The sequence below is a fragment of the Marmota monax genome, unplaced genomic scaffold (genome assembly GCF_021218885.2).
Source record: "Marmota monax isolate L192 unplaced genomic scaffold, Marmota_monax_Labrador192_F-V1.1 WCK01_AAM20220418_F8-fsc00603, whole genome shotgun sequence".
Taxonomy (NCBI): Eukaryota; Metazoa; Chordata; class Mammalia; order Rodentia; family Sciuridae; genus Marmota; species Marmota monax.
Window position 1 is genome coordinate 146347 of NW_026694785.1, and position 6835 is coordinate 153181.

The following is a 6835-nucleotide window of genomic DNA, read 5'->3' on the forward strand; positions in this document are numbered from 1 at the left end:
AAATTAAAAAAAAATATATATATATATATACACACACACACACATACATATATACACACACACACACACACACACACACACACACTCCAGTGGTAAAACTATGTCCTGTATTTCTTAGGTATCGCTCCACATCGATACTTACCAATTTGCACCAAGTTCCAAGCTGGTGCGGTAAGATGGCTGTGAGATGGTCAATTTGGAGGAGACATTTGGGAAGTCCTGCCTATTTCCACCATCCTTCTCCAGGGTGTTCAAGTGCTGTTAGCCGTTGCCCTTGCAAATGTCAGGGCTGCTCAGAAAAAGTTCCCTGCTTCTTAATTCGCCTTGGCTTACAAGGCCAGGGCGAGGGCCTCATGCTTTCATTTTTCAGTCTTTCATTTCCTGTTGGCTTCAAGATACAAAGAAGCCCTGGGACCTCCTCAAATTGTGTCTTCATGAGCACGCTTAGAGTCCCTCCTGGAAGGGGTGGCGTGTGTGAGTCTGTAGTGGATGGATTGTATGTGAGAGGAGCAGGGAGGTAGACTGACAGGCCAGAGAAAGCTGAGGGGTTCATTCAAAACAGCAAATGTGTTCAGGGAGCCAAATGAGTGACGTTGGAGAGCTCTGGGGGCAAGGCCATGGTCACGTAGATGTAGCCAGCTTTTTGCAGCAAGGAGGAGGTGGTAGGCAAAGCTCACCAAAGGCCATCCCACAGAACGTTAAGACAACAAAGGCCTGTGGCCCCCATTCCCATAGGATTTCAGGTGCCATGAGTCATGCTATGTCAACTCAGTGTGATGGTATTAGCAGGTGGGGCCCTTGGGAGGTGATGATGTCATGCATGTGAAGCCCTCACGAATAGTGACATCAGTGTCCTTAGAAAAGAGACCCCAGAGAACTGTTGCCATTCACTACCCAAGGATTTCTTGCCAGCAATCAGCAACCCAGAAGAGGGCCCTCACCAGACCTCGACCATGCCATCACCCTGATTTCAGATTTGCAGCTTCCAGAACCGTGGGAAACTAATCTCTGGTTTATAAACCACCCTATCTACAGAACTTTGTTACAGCACCAGGGTACTTTGTTACAGTCTCAGTTACAGACTATTACTATTGGTGGGCTTCCTGGCTTCTGTGCTCAAAGGCAGCCCCTCTGCAAGCTGTGTACAAGAAAGGAAGTGAGATGGGGGACAAGTGCCAGAAAAAGTTCCTTTTTCATATAAATAGTTAGGGATATTGTTTTGGATTCATTCCACTATCTTTCCTTCTCCTATCCCCCATTCCTTCCATTCCCCTGTGTTTAATCTATCGAATAGCTTTTCTTCCCCTCCTGCCCTTATTGTGGGTCAGCTTCCATGTGTACTTATGTGAATACCCCATAGTGAATCCCACCATCATGTACATGCATAAGAATGGGGTCCTAACCAGAATAAGATACAGTCCGCACTTACGTAATTTATCAAAATGAATTCTACTCTCATGTATAACTAAAAAGAACCAATAAAAAGGAGGAAAGAAACACTTTCTGAGCATCTACCCAAGAAAGGTTCTTTTTTGTTTTATTGTGGTGCTGGGGATTGAACCCAGGGCCTTCTACTTGCAAGGCAAGCACTCTACCACTGAGCTACATCCCCAGCCCCAAAAGGTTCATTTTGAGAATGAAGCTTGAATTCCTCAGTTCCTTTCCTTCAGAACCTGGCTCCCTGAGCAGTCCCTACATTCCTGAGTTCATTAACAGATCATATTTTTTTGGAAGTGTAACATGGATATAGTAGAGGCACAGATTTACTTCAATGTATAACTGATGAATGTATATATATGTATGTATGTACGCATATGTATAGACATGTGTAACCTTCGCTCACATAAAGATCTAAACCAATTCTGATACCTGCCCCAGAAGGTTCTGTCAATACACTCTCCTAGTCTATGCCCCATAAACAACCACTATTCTAACGTGATGTATGGGTGTCGCTTGTCCTTGAACTTCATACAAATGGTTCCAACAGCATTTCCTCTTTTGTATCTGGCTTCTTTCATGGAGTAGGATGTCTGTAAGATTTACTCATGGTACTGAGATCTCAGACATTTGTCCTTTTTTATTGCTGTGTGATATTCCATTCTATGACTATACCACAATTGATCTACCCTTTTCCTGTTGATGGGGATGTAACTCGGAAGCATTAATTCAAAATTCCCACAGACTCCAAGAGGGAAATCTCCACAGTACACTAGCAGGGTCTTTGAGTGGCAAGGTCATTCCCTGGAAATTCTCAGATGTGCCTTGCACAAGACAGTGGGGATGTAAAACACACGGATGAGCTCCACAGTGTCCATGACATTGGGAATCTGGTGTCCAGAGACTGTAGCCGAGCTACAGTCAGAGAAAAATCAAACAGGGCCATGTGTTCCAGGGGAACTGTGAGACCTGGTGGCCAGGGACAGCCTCTGTGAGGCGGTGCTGTTTGAGAAGTGCAGGATGGGTGTTTGCCCTACTCCTCCCCTCACCCCACCCTGTGGCTCATTAGTCCATCGTCACCTTGGCCCACTCCAGCCTTGCCATCCCCCACCCCAGTTTCTTTTTTCAATCAACTGCAAGAGAGGCCCAAATCAAATACCAGGCCTATGACCAGGAACAATGAAAGTCCGAAACTCTGGGCCCTTCATGAGAGCTTCCCTGGGGCTCCAGCTCCACACAAAGGCCCAGCTCTGCTGAGCTTAGAGCAAAGAAAGAGCCTGTTGATCTGCATGGGGGCTCTCCTGGCCTCCTGCTTCTGTTCCCAAGGCCGGAAGTACACATCTGCTCCTCCCAGGGCCGGACCAGCTCTGAGGCAGCTTATGTTGACCCTTGACCCCGAGCTCCCCAGGGACCCCTTGCTTGGCACAGTCTCCACAGGTTAGCCAGGAGGCCACAAATGTAGCAGTCCCACGTGTCACTATCAATAAACCAAGTTGTGCCTCCCTGCTGCAGGCTGTGGGGCAGAGCCCTGGCACCCTCTGCTACCTCCCAGCTGCTCCATTCTTCAAAGAGCTGCCACTCAAAGAGTGTCCTGGGTCAGAACCTTGAGCCTGCTGCCCCTTTACCTAGGAATCCCCTCTTCCTGCATTCTGTGCCTCTGCCCCTTCCCGTCATGCACTTCTCAAACAGCACTGCCTCATAGAGGCTGTCCCTGGCCACCAGGTCCCGCAGTTCCCCCGGAACACATGGCCCTGTTTGATTTTTCTCTGAAGCATCAATGAAGTTATTTACTTGTTTGTTTATGGGATTAGGAGCTGTCTTTCTCGTTTGGAATGTAAACTTGCTATGGACTGAACTCCCTGTGTCCTCCCCGCCCACCACCAAATTCCTATGTCGAAACCCCAACTTCCAGTGACATGATATTAGGAGGTGAGACCCCTGGGATGAGATTAGGTCATGGTAAAGCCCTGATGCATGGGATCATGTCCTTATAAGGAGACAGGAGCTCTTGCAGTCTCTTGTTCCCTCTCTCTCTGTCCTATGAGAACACAGAAAAAAGATAGCTATCTACAAGTCAAGAAGAGAGGCCTCAGGCTGGGGATCTAGCTCAGTTGGTAGAGTGCTTGCCTCACATGCACAAGGCCCTGGGTTCAATCCCCAGCACCACAAAAAAAAGGAAGAAAAAAGTTCTCACTATGAACTGACTCTGCTGCCACCTTGACCTTGGGCTCCCCAGCCTTCAGAACTGTGAGCAACATGTTGGCGATGTTCCCAGCCTATGGTATCTTGTTATAGTTGACACAAAATACCAAATGCATCCACCTGGCTCACTGGTGTATCCCTTGGGTCTCCTGTGTGGCCAGATCTATTGCTAAGCAACCAATCACCCCCAAACGTACTGACTTCAAACAGCAACCATGTTCAGTTTCAGTGTGCCATGGATTTGGACAAGGCCTGACAGGGGCTGCTTGTTTTCATTCTGGAGTAGCTGCAATCGTTGTTAGGAGGACTCAAAGGCTCATTCTCGAATCATCTGAAGGGTCATGTGCTTCATGTGTGGTATTTGATGCTGGCCATCAGATAGGACATGTATGGATGACCTTTCCAGGTGCCTTCTCTGCATGGGCTACTTTGGGCTGCCTCGTGGTGTGGCTACTCAGTTCCAAGTGTTAACATCTCAAGAGGAATAGGTAGAAGAGGTGTCAACATTTTTTTGTGTGAGTGGTGCTGGGGATGGAACCCAGAGCCTTGAGCATGCTAGGCACACACTCTACCAAAAGAGCTACACCTCCATGTCACCTTTCAAGACTTTGGCTTGGAAATCAAGTAGTGAATTTTTTGCGGTCATCACATACCTACCCACATTCAAGGGGAGGGGACACAGACCCCATCTCTTCATAAGAAAGGCCTCAACATCACATTATAAGAAGAGCCTATAGATTGGGATATATTGTGGTGGCCATTTTTGGAAAGTGCCATCTGCCATATTGCTTCCGCCATTTGTTGAATGGATGCTCATGCCTTCTTCCCAGCTCCCTGCTTTGCCATTACCAGCCACGTGACTTGGGAAAACTTACTGTATTAGTCAGGGTTCTTCAGAGAAACAGAACCAATAGTGTGTGTGTGTGTGTGTGTGTGTGTGTGTTGTAGGGGAAGGGAAAAAAAGCTTTTCCCTCACCCTCCTAGGTTCTCTGGCTGGGGTCCTGAAAATGAGATTGACTAAAGAGAGATTATCAGAGAAAAGTGTACAAATTTATTTAATAGAAGTTTTACATGACATAGTAGTTTTCATAAGGAAATGAAGACCCCAAGGAAAGTGTGAATCTGGGTGTTATTGTACTAGGTTTGGTGAAGGGTGGAAAGTGGTAGAAATATGTGATGGGACAAAGGGTATGGGCTAAGGGGAGTAAGTGGGGGACACTTACCAAGTCCCTTTCCCTTGGGTTGCTCTCAGTATCCCCCCGTCTTGAGAGATAAAGATGCTGCTATCTTCTTGGTCTAGGAAGGGCACCTCTCACGTGAGGGTCTTATGACCTGCTGCAGGGGACAAAGGGGAGGTCAGTCTTTCCTGCAACTGCCACTTATCAACTTAAAATATGTAATATGTCAGGGGACCCAGGGAACCATAATCTTGGGATAATGTGTCCTTAACCCCTTCAATGTATGCACATGTATATTTGTAAAGTAATTGGTGCATATGATTATGGGACCCGGTAGAGGAAATCATAGGCTACAAACCCCGGCAAGATCAATGTTGTAGTCTTGAGGCAGTGTTCTTTCTTCTCCGGGAAACCCGCTTTGGTTTTGAGGACTTCAACTAATTAGATGAGGCCCACCCACACTATGGAGGGTTTTCTTTTACCAAAAGGTGAACTGACTATAGATGTCCATCACATACACAAAACACCATCACAATGACATGTAGCGTAATATCTGACCAAGTCAAGTGACACACAAAATTTAATCATCACGCCATTCCTGAATTGGCTTTCCCCCTTTTGAAAAGAAGATAAAAGTCCATTCTAAGGCTGTTGAGAGAACAAAAGAATCAAAATAGAATACAGAAGAAGTGATGGGGTGTCACTTGTGGGGTTCAGCTAGGAAAGGGCTAAGTTTTCATCGTCTTGTTCTCTTGCTTGATGGCTCTGAAGGAAGCAAGTTGCCATCTATGAACTGACCAGTGAAGAGCCCACGTAGCTGGGAACTGATGTTCTAGCCACCAATCAAGGGGGATTTGAGGTCTGTCAATAGCAGCCACATGAGTGACCCTGGAGGTGGCCCCTCCCCAGAAGGGCCAGCTAACCTACATACAGATTCCGAGACCACAGTCACTGGGAGAAAATAAATATTTGTTGTTTTAAGTCTCTACATACTGGGATAATTAGTTATGGTTCAAGAAAAAACTAACATGTCATATGGGTAGCATAGTCTCTAGCACACAGTAGGTGTTCAATACGTGTGACCAGAATATGATGCTAAGTGAATTATGGCTTTATGTGAAAGTCCTCCCAGAAACATTTGTATCTTCACAGAAGACTCTATACCAAAGGCATGATCTCTTGCCATGGTAGAATTTTCCACCAAAAGAACAGGACGAAGGGTACTTCTGAGACCACTCAAAGTCACACAACACAAGTGACCATGGGTTTGGGTTGCAGGTGAAGTGATTCTTTGAGAGAAAAAGAATTGCCAAGGCTGTGCTTGATTCAGGGATTCCAGAAACTTCCTCAGGAAAAGAATTTACATGGATAACAACAAATATGGACAGGGCACTAGAGGGTCAGAGGGGAACAAAAGCCGTGATGGCAGAGCTTTTGCAGGTCACAGAAAAGGCTGGTAAATATTTACACGAATGCAAATATAATTATGAGTTGACTTCAGTGCTTTGCTGGAAAGGGATTTGTAAACCAGGGAGCTGGGTGGGGAGAAGGGAAGGGAGGCACTGCGGACCGAGGGACTGACATGTGTGTATCGCCCATGCTGGAAGGTCATGTGGCACATCTGAGGAATGATCGAGGTCAGTGTGTCGCCAGAAAGACAGTGAGGGGGACAGCGCTTGGAAAGGCTGATGGGGTCAACAGAGGCCAGACTGTGTAGGCTTGGTAGAAAGTTGTGGGTCACAGTGAGGATTTGGATCTTTATTCACAGAGCAAAGGACAGCCATTGGAGAACTGATTGATTGATTGATTGATTTCAGGTCTGTAATGGAACCCAGGACCTCATGTATGCTAGACAAGTACTCTAGCCTTGATGTACATCCCCGGGCCTCAATGGAGGGTGTAAGTGGGGGTATGATGTTATCAGTGTCATAACATGTGTTGTTAAATGGCCGCTCTGGAAACCACATTTGAACAGGAGAGAACAAACTGAGTACTGCAATAGTCTGGGTTGAATGGTG

General features: G+C 46.5%; 1 non-coding gene across 1 annotated transcript; it reads right to left on the bottom strand.

Moving 5' to 3' along the window:
- Positions 1 to 1540: 1540 nt before the first annotated feature.
- Positions 1541 to 1613, bottom strand: Trnaa-ugc (transfer RNA alanine (anticodon UGC)). The gene has a single exon. It is a non-coding gene; the product is annotated as a tRNA-Ala (tRNA).
- Positions 1614 to 6835: the final 5222 nt, after the last annotated feature.